The following is a 14257-nucleotide window of genomic DNA, read 5'->3' as shown; positions in this document are numbered from 1 at the left end:
TGGTATTTATCAACCAAGTTAATTGGAATTCCGATGTTTTTTCCCTAAAATTTCCTAACGAAAACTAAAAATTTGTATTTTGTCATTTTAAAACACATGTAATGCACCATAAGCCTAGAAAACGAAATGTACAATCTCTACAAATCATTCTGAATCCAGTAGAGACAGACCTTATTCATTTTTTGACTGAAACTCAAAGAATAACCAAGGCAGATCTATACAACAATAATATATCAACTTTTCCCAAGATAGTTTTATAAATTTGAAAAACAGATTTCTTTAACTCTTTGACAAATTAAAATAGTAAGTAAAAAAAAAACCACAAAAAAATTTAAAATTCGTAACTCTTTGTGATTTGCTCCTCGTTGCTACAATTCTGTACAGGAAGAGGTGTCAATGCCTTTTAGATGCATTGCCTTGCAGTGCATTCTTGAACCCTCGCTGCTCATTCTAATTTCAATCCCTGTCGCGACAGAGGGAACCCCTATAAATAGTAGACCTTAAGCTGGCCACTTTAACAGAACGTCTAAGAAGAAACTAAGTAACACCTAATGAACATAAAGTAATTAAATATTATGTAAATAAACATCTAAACAAGACAATGACAAAAAAAAAATTATCATACATTTGAAACAATCAAAAAGGCACTGATCTTCTAATTTCGGAGACCAAATATAGATGAAAATGAATTCCTGCTGTATGAGCAATCTGGGTTCAGAAGTCCCTCCTGGGTTTCACCCAGCCAGTATAAAGTGAGAATCTGGTTTATAAGTAGTTGGGAAAAAACTAGTGTACCAATATAAGAAACTTCAGGACGAGGGTCTCGTCCCGTTCGGTGTTCGATTCCCACTAGAGCAGTAAATACTTATTTTGTATGGTCCGAAAAATGAATATAGATATTACTACCCTGCCAGTAGTTGGCAAAAATGTCCAGGAGGCCCTCTTGTCGAACTGTCCTTCCCCTACCAGCATCAGTACCAACTTCAGAACCCCCACTTAATCATTCTTATTATTCACAAAATAAAAAAATGTCAACGTATTCCTCTTCTCTGTTTTCATGTCTCTTGTTTTCGCGATCTTATCATTTTCTGTTCTAAAATGATTGAATTTGCAAAACTTTGACTAGTCATTTATTTACTTCTGTTTCAGAGACTTAATGGATTGATACATTTTTGGAATTTTCCAACAGTTTTATTTACAAACACATGTTGAATTGCCACCGAAAATCTCTCAGGATCTTCATTAATGAGACCAAACTCCTCCATCCCTAGCCCAATGGAGACTGAGTGTGCACTAGAATGGTCTGACAACCTCAAAGCGGATTTTCGGTTGATAATACGGAATAAACAAATTATCTACCACACTATAATCTCTGGTTATTTTCTGAGGGTTTTTTATTTTATATTTTATTCATTTTTACTTTATTTAAAATTAATATTAGTTGTATTTTGTATTTTAGGTGTGTTGTATGTATGTTAAAGAGGGGAATAATAAAAAAAAAGAGGGATTAGGGAGACTAACAAAAAAAAAATTAATAAAATATAGAAAGAAAAAAAATAATGAAAAAGACTAAAAAGATAAAAAAAAAAAAAACCCAAAGCGATGAAACAAAAAAAGTCATATAATATAATTATATATTGTTTACTTGTTATGCGTATATATTGTAAGATTAAAATTGTCGGATTAGATTTGAATAAGTATGCTGTGTAGTTGGCAATCCAATGAAGTTGGGCAGCATATCTTTGTTGTTTTTGAATTAAGTTTTTCTCCCTTTCTCTCTACTTAGGTATATTATTGACTAAATATAAACTTTTATATTTGAACGAAACATATTTTTTTAAATTATTACCCACAGTTTTTTCAAGATGTATAAACGGATGCGGAACTCCTTGGATAAGACCTTAAACTGATAAGAAAAAGACTTCCGCTTTGAAAATTATCTAAAGTGGCAGTTTGACATTGTATTATCATTGCCAATGTGAATTCATGAAGGTTTTTTATTTTCAATAACTTTAAAAAGAACAGTTGGAGTACACCTGCCAGGGATGTCAACGTGAGCGAAGGTTGAAGTTCCTAAAAAGATTACCGACTATTATTATTAACCAAATTAATAAATAAAAGAGAGAAATGTATTGCTATGGAGATAATATTGCGAATAGCAGGTGATAGACTAGAGCAATGAAACCAGTGGAAGGGGAGTGACTCACCTGCTTTCAAGGTTACCTCAACTCATGGTCCTCTGCTTTGTCCACTTCTTCAACCCGATCCCTTCTTTCAGGAACATATTTATTACTAATGTTTCAAGGAGGTACTTACCATAATTTTATTACATATAAACAGTATCAAAATTTGAAGAATTCTATCGACCAAATGTAGATTATTAACATTACTTAAATTTTAACATATGAGTCATTCTCTAATCACGATGCTATTTAGCTATCAACATTAAAAAAAAATCAAATTGGATCGATTTGATTCATTGTATGTGTATTTGCTCATCGATTATACTCTGAAGCAAGCGCACATCTAAAATCGAGTTAAATAAAAAGAAAATGCAATACTAGGGAGTGACATATACAAAAAAGGAGTGATAAAACGAAATGTAGTACACATTTACAAAATTAATTATAATACTAAATATTCACTTAGTATGAATCAACAATAACGTTTTGATTATAATCTATTTTCAACATAAAAGATGGCTTGAATCTTTGACAAAAAACATGTCTGGCAGTTTGTTTAACATTAAGCACACTGAGTTTTTCACTATTATGATAAATAAAACCCTATATAGATCTTAAAACAATTTTATGTACAAATATTATTTTAAACATCGTATTTAAATAAACATATCAAATCAGGATCTATAGGAACTAGCAAGATCTTTTAGAACTAGTTTTTATATTGTTGAATCGACTTTTGTTAGTTGAAACCATTTAATAAGTTTGAAACCCATTTCCACGATTTCATAAAAAAAAAAAAAAAAACAGGAAATATTGAAAGATTATTTTTTAAATTTAATACAAAATAAACGGGTACGATAGACTGGTAAAACCTTAGTGTCACCCTTGTGAGAGAGCAAGAGAATGAAAAAAGGAGCATTCAATATTTTATAACTACATCGCAATTTATGATTAGAACCTCAGATTGAGAAGCAAATGTTGGCCTCAAGGAGGATAAAATCAGAAAATAAAATAATTCTCATTCATATGGTCCATCATTCTTAAAAAGCACTGTAACTAAAACAGCACCAAAGATAGAAAATGGAAAACAAAACTAATGCAATAGAGTTAAAAACATAAGCAAAATGACTCCATACTATGCAAAATAATCATCGAATAAGAAACTGATTCTAAATAAATATGATATAATAATTCACAATTCTGTAATAATTAATAATATTATAATTTCGATAATGATATAAAAAAATTTTTAAAAATATTTAACCACCCAAACCTACTAGTTTCTAACGTTGCCACCTCTTCCATTCCTGACAATCCTCCGAGGCGCCTGAAAAGATGATGACCTCCAGACCTTCTAATTTAGAAATATTATTAGAATGCTACCAATGGTTAGTTAAGTAAATACAGTTGTAAGCATCAATAAATAAAAAAAGGTTATTATTCTAGTTCAATTTACAACAACAGCATTGACTTTTTTTTTGTTGTTAAAAATGATAAAAATATAATAACATAAGCTGAAATTTCTGCAACCTTGGATTCTAAAAGATTAAAGTTCTTCAAACCAAAGACCTTCACTACACATTAGCTCCAATGCGATCAATATATTTTTATAAAATCTAACGTTATTGGACAGTATAAAGAGCGTCAAAAAGAAAATTTCAGAGAATCCTTGATATAATCCTTGAATTTAAAGTGATAATTAACAAAATCAAATATTCAAAAATAAGTTGTAAATATTTTCTGATCGTTACAATAAATTAATAAGGCTATAAAGTAAAAGACTAATTGATTTGTTGCTAGCAATCAACCACGCATTTCCATCACAAAACGCGGGTTTTCCAGACCAGTCAACCGTTTCCTGGAACCGAATCAATACGATGGACGATTAGGAAATCCTGATGGGCCATTAATCGACGTTTATTTAATTATTTATGATAACTATCCTTTGCGTATGGAAATGAAGAATTAAACGAACATTAGAACCGTCTTAAGCAGGTACTTTGTAGAGGAACCTTTTCGTACATTTAATACTCATATATAAATATAAATTGTAAAAATATGTAAATATTTACAATATTATATTTAACACTATTTTTATAGCGCGAAAGAAAAGGTTAAGGTCAAATGAAAAGATAAACCCAGTTTCAAGAATGCTACACAGCAAAATGCATCCCAGTGCAGTTTCTCTGGGGTTTGCTGTTTTTATTTGCTTAGTCATAGACCAAGCTGCTTAGTAAATTATGTGACTAGTAAACTAACAATATTTATTTTCTGGCTAAATTTATCACTAAGCCTGATTAGGGAAATAAGTCTTGATATATAACATAAATAATTATACTTCTTAAGATAAGTATATAATATAGACGAAAATCAGTAACATTATTATTATTAATTTTAGATGGTCAATACCGAAGCATAATTATATGCACTTATTTGATCCTGTTTGGGACCATAATGAGAAAGACACACTTTAGATTAACCTTAAAGTTAGAGTTATTTATTAGTGTGGATAATTTAAAACCAGACTTTACAACACGACAAAACCAGACATTAAGAGACCTTACGGTACTATTTGGGGGCGCCGGTCACATTAATGGACACAAAATTGGTATATTTGTGAAAAGTGAGCCGACTGCACGACTTTTATAGGTGCTTAATGGTTGGTGTTCTGGAGAGATGTCAACAAGACCTAATAATAGCCCGAGAGCTTGTGCAAAAAAAATTGAAATTATCTGATGAAAACTTTCACAGCACACTGCTTGCAAAAATGGAATCGTTATAAATAAAAGAAAAATACTTAAATCCATTTACATATTTGAAAAGATTAATTATACAGTGAATTTTAAAAAAGATACAAGGAATCTGAACCAACACTATGCAGAGATATTAATTTATGAAAAATATGGGATAAATTTAATGTTGATAGTAACAATTAACCTTGAAAAGAATTTTAATAATAGAATAAAGAGGAAATTTAATCAAAATATAGTTGTGATAAATAATTTAAAGGCTTGGCCTGAGTGTAAGGAAGGTTACAAATATTGTTGTGATAAATGTATAACAAAGAAGGAGACTGTGATAAATAATTTTAATTTTTAATTTAATGTGAAAATTGACTAATTAGGTAATTAGATATAATCTAAGAAATCCTTATTAACAAAACTATATGATTCCCTGATGCTTTAATGTCTCATAGGGTGATTTATTGGAATGATTTGGGCAGAACAGTGTTTTAAATGATTTAGTTCTAAAATTGTATTAAGGTAAGATAAATTATAAATAATATTGGATAAAATTTTAATTATTTAAACAGTATTAACCAGTCCCAAAAAAGTGTTAAGATTATAAATAAATAATTTTGAATGAATAATAAAAAAAAAAAAAGGAAAGTAAATAGCAATATAAATTGGTTTCCTGACTCTGCATAGTGCGTGTGAGATTTCTAAATATACAGGAAGGACATTTTCCAATACCGCGAATCTGACAGCGGATGAAAGTGGAAACGCAAGGTGGAAGCTGGGAATATGTCAAACGGTGTCAGTTTTATGGAGAAAGGGTGTTTAGAAGGCGAGACTAATACTCTCGAGTTGGCACCCAGCCAGATCAGACCTAGCATAGAGGTTGTGGCTAATCGCTTGAGGACTACTTCGATTTCGATCAAAGACCACCCTTGGAGTACCCTCCTTTACTGCTTTCCTTTGTAGTCTATGGGACTTCACATCAAAGTCACATCAGGACCGACCGATCTATACTGTTTAAGTCCCTAAACTGTAATAAATCATTTTCACTACGGAAATTTATAATTCCCTAATAAAGGGAAAGTGAATCCAAAAAGAGTAGGGTTGACCACGCCCTTGGAGCTTAGATTTATGTTAAAGTCTATGGGGATGTTCGATATTGTAATCTAAACTGAAACAGGCAACCGGTCATTAATGTCCGATTGATTCCTCTACTACGCCTCTGAAGTTTATCATAAAATTCTTTTTAGGCTTTACTATTCCTGGAAGCTAAGTCCCATCGTTATGTTCCTTGCTTTAAGTCAACTAATAAGTTACAATTTTCTGGAACGTTTAACATTACAATAGATGCATCCCCCAAGATCTTTCGATATCAGATTCAAACCAAGCAAAATAATTTTTTTCCCTGGTGTCAGTCAAATATTAAACCGCTACTTCATAATTGAGTAGCTTTCTCACATAATCAAACTAAGCATTCGTTTTCCAAAGGACAATTAAAGTAAGATTTGAAGTTATTTAAATTTATGAATTACCCAAAATTTGCCTTTAAGGAGACAAATCCTGAAAAGCATTTCATTTTTGTATTTTTGTAAGTAAGGTGATTAGGGATAAGACATACAATAAAAAACATAAAAGATGTAACTTGTTTAGCTACAACTAGTGGTTAATTAATATACAATTACAAAATTTAAACCATCACAAACTAATGATGGGATTCAACGATTCAGTGCTTTGATTTCTAATAAGTTTTTATACGTAATGCGTGGATTTGGTAATGTTAAAATTCGTATGAGATAGTAAATTTTAAAAAAATGTTGTTAATTAATATATAATTATAGTAAATTTTCAGGAAAATAATAACATTTTATAATAAAAGGAAAATTATTATCCAAAAATAATTTATTGATTAAAATCGAAGTTTTATCAGTTTATGATATAAAATCAAGAAATTCTGAATATATACTTCACCTAATTATTTATAAAAGAATATTTCATGATAAAGATGGGAAATACGGTCGAAATTGGTGACAAGTTAAAAACGTTTTTCTTAGTAAATAATTAAAGCATTAAAGCATACCAAACAGATATTAGCTGCGGAATTCAAAATGTTTTTTCTTTTCTTCTTTATTTAATAATTAAAGCAGAAAGGAATAAATAATTAACAGCGTACCAGCATTTTTATTCAATACGAAATCTATCTCGCTATGGACTACCAAACCCATAGTTACGTTGCCCTCATTTCATAAGGACCCATGATGTCAGACTCACATCCGGAGCTATTGTCAAAGTGATTGAATCCGAGGTCTGGTCCTTCCAGATGAGGCTTCCAACTGATGATTCGGGAATTAGGAAATGTAATGGACCTTAGGCGATTGAGCAACCGAGGAACGGACATTGTTTTCCTCCAATGGCTTTCACAACCACAAGTCTCTCATATCACACAATCAACAATCGTACCACACAATACGTTAGGCATTGTACCTCGGAGCTCGTTCTCAGACATCAGATGTTCTCAGGGATGCTGTACGCAACCACTTACAAAAAAAATTCTTGATTCGGAAGAGACAGGTATCCTTGACATTAATAATTCGCCAAATGAGAAAGTGTTTGATTGATCCACAATATTAATGGAAAGAGGTGAAATAAATACAATATTAAGATGGATGTCAACAACGATACATAGATCAGTATTGTTGCGTTGTGTTTTGGATAGTTTCATGAATAGTTATTAGTATGTCTGCTACAGTCTAAAAGTAAATATTTACCAGATTCCATTCAACGTATAACGAAATAAGAATCTCACAGAGGTTTGCTCAGTATTAATATACTCTGACCCAATTACGAAAAAAATATCTGAAATATTATAAAATAATAATCAGAAAAACAGATTAAATTGTTAAAAGAAACCGATGTGATTTGTGCCACTTTTTAAGCATAGGAGCGACACAATGGGAAAATTTAACTCAAAACAAAAGAGTCTGTAATCAATTCGAAAAAATACTTGAGTGACTAAGATCTCTAGCACGTTTTGTTTTCGTAAAATCAATATTTTTGTACAAGCTTGCTTGAGCGCATTGAAGGCAATGCCACCCACTTATGCTAGTATGAGCTATAAATACAGCCATGCTTGGGCAACCTCTATGAAGTTGACCCCCATCCTCTAAATATTTTAATTTTATTTTGACATAAAACCCTATGTCTAGCACCTGGTAGAGTTCTAGGGTTCTGTTCTGCAGTTTAAAATTACAAAAATACCATTCAAAGATATGCGCGGCAACCATACGTTTTGTGTAACTTAGACACCCTATAACTCTTTTGCTATCAACTTTAGAACTTTAAATAGTAAGGATAATTGTTATAACACAAATCCCCCTCCCAAAAAAAAAAATCCAAAAAGTTTTGATGGAACATTTTTATCCTGAGAATTGGTAAAAATTAACAAGTTCTGGTATCCCCCAGTAACAGTTCCAGAGTTCTGAAGGTTCTGTTTTAAGTTGAAAATGTGAATGAAGGAAATGAAGAAAATTGTTTTATAAAAGGTTTAAATCTAGGAAAAAATTATTTAGAAAACGTTATATGGGACAAAGGCAATTAGCCTGCATTTTTAAGATTTGAAAAAGGAAATGACATCAATATGAAGGTATCCTTGAGAATGGCTTGAGGGTCGAAACGTTGGAAAAGTTGTAAAGAATAAAGTTGAGAGAAAAAAAAGGATCAAATTTGTTTTAAATTAAGAATAAACTAAACCACTCTCAAACAAGAATATACAAAATAATTAATCTAATAGTAATTAAGTTAAAAATTCTTCAAGTTCTGGTATCTTCCCTAGGAGTTCAACCAAGTCACTTCACATACGTAGAATATATAGAAATAAATATCTCAAAGATAATAATAATATATATATATATATATACTATGAATAAAACTAAACAGATCTGAACGAATGATTTTCTGTGATAAACATTTCCCTTCATTATAGTCGATATAATTTTCATAGGATGAGAAAGGTACAAAATAAAGTTATATAGTTACATATGTATTCATTTCTTCAACATTAAAACAAGTACAAGTTATGGAAATAGAAGTAGGGTTGACCGGGTTATGAATTGTTCAAAACCATTATCGGCTGACAATTAAAACTGAAATAATGTTCTACATGAAAGTAATAATGCAGCACTGAGGCAATAAATTTCGCTGTCGACCTTAAAAAAAAAATAACAAAGTTAGAAAAAGAAAAGATATTTATTATGAATAGCTGGAATATTTTCAAGAGTTGAGTAAAGAACTAAACTTCTTCGAGGGTTTATTTAATTTTATATTGTAATTTTTAGGCTACTTGTAACTAAGCAACAATCTTTTCATAAGTTTAAAGATTATTCTGGCTTATTTAGTCAAATTTTATAATATAATATCAACTTCAATAAATTCTTATAAAAATTAAATTACAGTACTAAAATTTCAGGTCTTAACAATTTAGCTAATGATAAATAATTATATAATTAATTTTTAAAATATATACTAAGACTAATTTTATGGAGTTAGTCATTCTGTAAATTAAATGACTCAATTAATTTAATTACAAATGATAATCATTAGAACTTTAATAAATTGATCAATGATAGATCAAATCTGGGACCCATTGGAAGCCGACCATTATGCACCAGAGCCAACACACACACAGATAAGAGAAGATATATAGAACTAACTATATATAGAGACTACATTAGCCGTGTTTATCCTCCCGAAGGCTGCTTGGCGGGCAATAACCCAGTCAGCTGTTGGGGAGGGGCCAACCCGAGGGATCATGTCCCATCAAACTCAAGGCGGTCAGGATCGATTTCGGAACGTACTAATGATAAATAGTATCAAAACTACAACACTCAACAGAGTGTCCATGTTGTAGCTTCAAAACATCACACAATTAAAAGCATATCAATTGAAGTTAGTGACTTAGTTAATCATGAGTCTTATGGTTATTTGATAGTAATAAATTAAGTAATAAATAATATAGTCTTATGACAATTAGGCATAAGTATAGACACATGTTTATGGTTTTAGCATTAGTTTAAATACATGTTAATGGTTTTATAAGTACGTTAAAATATTCTCTATTTTATATGTGAGGAGAATAAAACATCTGAACTCTTTCCAAAATTTTAGAACATACAAAAAAAAAATACTTCTTTAAACAACACGATATAAAATTTTATTTTATTTTTTTAATATCATTTTACTAAGCAAGTACATCTTATTTGGACAATACAGTGTAGAAGAGGGAAGAAAAAAATGAAGTTTTAATGAAATAGGAAAATTCTAACTTTTAATTAGGCTAATATGATAAACTGTTTAAAAACATTTAGAAGTGATTGTTAAATGATTTTATCAACTTCTTTTAAATATCATTTGTACTTCTAGTTAAAGACAAAAGTGTTATAATTTCAAAATTTCGATTGAATGGCTGATTTAAAAAAATCAGAGGTAATAAATATGTAGTGAAATCAGGACATTTTTTTTTAAAACATTGATCCTCTAAATTTTGTCACTTCCGATAGAATAAATGATAAAATCACAATTAAAAACTAAACAAGTATAATTTTTACTTTTACAAATATACTTTGTACAAAAAAAGGACAGTTTTTATTTAATTTTCCAAAATATGGCTCTAGTGGAGACCATCCTTTTAACATGAATAAATTCATATATTTGTCATTCGTCGAACAGTTGTAAATAATATATTATACAACAGATATAAGTGGATATTGTATCACAGAAGGAACTCAAGGTTTGTTGTAGGAGATAAAACAATGGGTAGGGACCCCATAGACAATGTTTACTGTGGGATTTGGGTCTTACAGGCACGTGTGACTTCATTGTTAGCACAACACTTCTCACTCAGGGGAAAAACAGGATTGCTTCTACTGAGAGTCACGTAACACAGGATTACATGTGTTTCACCGAAATTGTATCAACACTATATGAAGGCTGATTAGCAATAAGGTTTATAACTAAGATATTTTTTATTTATTTAATGTGATTTACAACTGTACAAGTAATAAATACAATAAATAAATATGTTGTATGTTTCATTTACACTTGAAAATCTTGGGAAGGAACCACCCATTGGTGGTACTTTAAGCATTAATTTAAATTAGAAGGTCCCGTGGCCATCTTCTTTTCAGACACCTCCGAGGATCGGGGATTGTTGAGGATGAGAGATTAAGAATTAATGGGTTAGGATGGGTAAGGAGTTTGGAATGAAAAGACGCATATCTGTTTTGGGCCAAATCTGCAACGAATGGGATGTTAAGGTCTCTATGGATGAGTTTATTTGTAACGTAATAAGGAGCATCAAGGATTTTACGTAGGATTTTGGAATGCAAGGATTGGATGCGGGAGAAATTTGATGGCTTGGAAGAGCCCCAGAGCTCAATTCCATATGTCCAAATTGGTCTGATTATCGTAGTGTATACTAATTTTTTGTAGCAAATTGGAAGTTTAGAGCGTTTGTCAAGTAAGTGTTGTAGCAACCAGAATCTATGAGCAGTTTCTTGTCGTTTCAGTCTTGTGTATGTGGATTCCAAGTAAGTCTCTTGTCAAGATGGAGTCCTAAGTAGCGAATCTGTTCAACAGGCGTTAGTGGAGTATTTAGGATACTGTAGGACAGGAGGGTAGAGGTTTACGACGGAGAGTAAAGGTGATCTGGTGGGATTTGTCAGGATTTATTTTGATTCTCTAGTTTTGACACCATTCTTCAATAGATGTTATGTTTGTCTGTAACTAAGATATAAAATCCAAACATCACATATATGAACGCAAATTGGGTTAGTGTTCATGTCAATTACAAATATATAAATATCATTAGTATATTATAAATCATATATATTACATATAATTATATTAATTTCACATTAAATACATGTGATGATGGAGTTATAAATATAAATGATGGAAATGAAAGATCGTCTTCTAACCTAAAAACACATAAGAGAAACTTTTTTAATAGATCAACTTTCGAATGGAACTATGACGAATACAACATTATGCTTAGACGAACAGATGGCACAGGCACGAACTGTTTCCTATGTTTAACCCGATAGCTCTTTCTAATTGTGTCCTGTCATGAAATATCTCAGGGGACCGAGTACCGACGGAACCAAGTAGATGCAACGAACAATATTAAGTCAATACAGAAAATAATAAATAATAATGAAACACAACAAATCGTCTGAAATAGGCACTAAAAAATCTTGAATAATTTAAAATATTTTTTAAAATAAAAAGAAATAAAGTTCAAGTTACTAAAACTTTATAAACAAAATATGAATAAATTGAATATGTGGAACAAAATTCTTTCTGAAAGAGATGAGTTCTACTTTGGATAAGCAGTTAGTTAAAATTTATGCCTAGCCTTTAGAGCGAAATAAATATAAATATAGCTTTAGCCTTTTAAACTCAATATTAAAATAGCTACTCAGTTATTTTCAAGAAACGAATAGGATACAAATACTTATACACCTTACCTGTTTTATTTATCTCACATTTTGGTACTTATTTCATAATATAAAACGTAATTATTTCACAATGGTCTATAGTCATAAATTGATAGTTAATATGAAGTTAAATTTAATGGAATGAACGAAGCATTGGGAGCAAGAAAGCAATAAACCATATATGAACTGTTGAGAGGAAAAGTGGTGTAAGTCACTCAATCTCATTAAAATAATTTTTAAATTATTTACTGCGTTCATTAATATTCTATGATTTTTAGATTATTTACTGAGTTAATTAAGATTAATTAGTTTTAAGAATTTGGATATTTTACTTTTAAAAAAAAGAAAGTTATTTCAAAATAAAAACTTTATAGAACTTTCCCTAGGTTCTAGGGTTTGATGTTCTCTGGGTTTGACATACATCTAGTTTCTTTTGGGAGAGCTGTTTCGGGAAATTTTAAAATTCCTTTTTTAACATTTTATGTAGTTCTTATTTAATAATAATATAGTTAAATATGTTGAATTATTTTTTTGTTAGGAAAAATAATATAATAAATAGCTTTATAGTGAAACAAAATTCTCGTTTTTGCTTGTCTACGTTCTTTCCCCAAGTCATTGCTATGATTTAATTTTAAAAAAAAAAACCTATAGCCTTTGATTTTATATTACTGTCACAATCCAAAGCGATGGGTAATAGTAATTACTACAAAAAAAATTTTAAATAAAAAATATCAAATAAAATAAAACAAAATATAATAATAGAATAAATTAAAAGATTTCTCATTTCATTCTCTGAACCATAAAGCAAACCCACAGTTTCTCAGAAATAATGAATTGCAAATGAACACGTTTATCATTATCTCATATTATGAAGGCAAAGAGGTAAAGGTATTTAAGGACAAAGAAATTTATATATTAATGCACATTAATATATTTGTATTAATGCATATTTATAATAAATAATAAAAAAAAAGGTAGAACGAAATATCTGATTCGTCTTTGGAGACCATGTTTTCTAAATCTAATGCAGACAGTGGCTATCAAAATTATATGATGATAATAAACAAATAAAATAAGCTTAATAAATAAACAGAATTAATAGCTTTAATTCCCATACCACCTAGTTTTGCAACCATACCATTGAACATAGTACATACAACATGTAGTACCATACACACTTATTATACTAAATTTTAGCAATTCAAACCCCTTATGCTATTAGGACATGATAAACTTACAATAAACAAAAAAAAAAACAAGTTTTTATTTATTGCATAATGATCGTCATCTTTTATCATTTAACAATTAAAGTTATTAAGCCGGAAAATTATCATAAAATATATTGTTGCCTTAAGTGAATCACATTAAGTACACATTTTCTAGTTTTGAGTTATTTGTTTTTTCTGTCTAAAATGTAAAAAAAACTTAAATTCCAAAAGATTTATTAATATCATAAAAATCTGCTTATAAAAAGTGTAATTACTATTTCCATAATATTAAAAAAAAATATTATTAGCAAATATCTCAAAACACCAATTTTCGACTAAGAAAGAATCAATTTGGGTGTATTTTGTTAAACAGCGATATTTACCTCGAATTACACTAGGAGCTAGAAGACAGCCTCAGCCTTTGGAGAACACACTGAGAATACACACGTAGTGCAACCAATTGGTCTCAATTCTCACTAATTAGTGCATCTGTGGTCCTTGATCCTTGTCACACTAATTAGTGAGTCTTGAGAGCTAGTAGCTTCTTCCTAGTACGCTTTACAAAAAATACCAAGGAATATTTTAATAGAAATGAATGTCGATAAAAATTATTAAGGTAGAATGTTGAGTTACAATTT

General features: G+C 30.0%; 1 protein-coding gene across 10 annotated transcripts in view; it reads right to left on the bottom strand.

Moving 5' to 3' along the window:
• Positions 1–14257, bottom strand: part of raskol (Ras GTPase-activating protein raskol) — a 758358-nt gene that overhangs the window by 176364 nt on the left and 567737 nt on the right. The window lies entirely within an intron of this gene.

The sequence above is a fragment of the Halyomorpha halys genome, unplaced genomic scaffold (genome assembly GCF_000696795.3).
Source record: "Halyomorpha halys isolate HHAL.00 unplaced genomic scaffold, Hhal_1.1 Scaffold550.1, whole genome shotgun sequence".
NCBI classification, from domain to species: Eukaryota; Metazoa; Arthropoda; class Insecta; order Hemiptera; family Pentatomidae; genus Halyomorpha; species Halyomorpha halys.
Note: the sequence above shows the minus strand (reverse complement) of the source record. Positions and strands in the feature narration are given on the sequence as shown.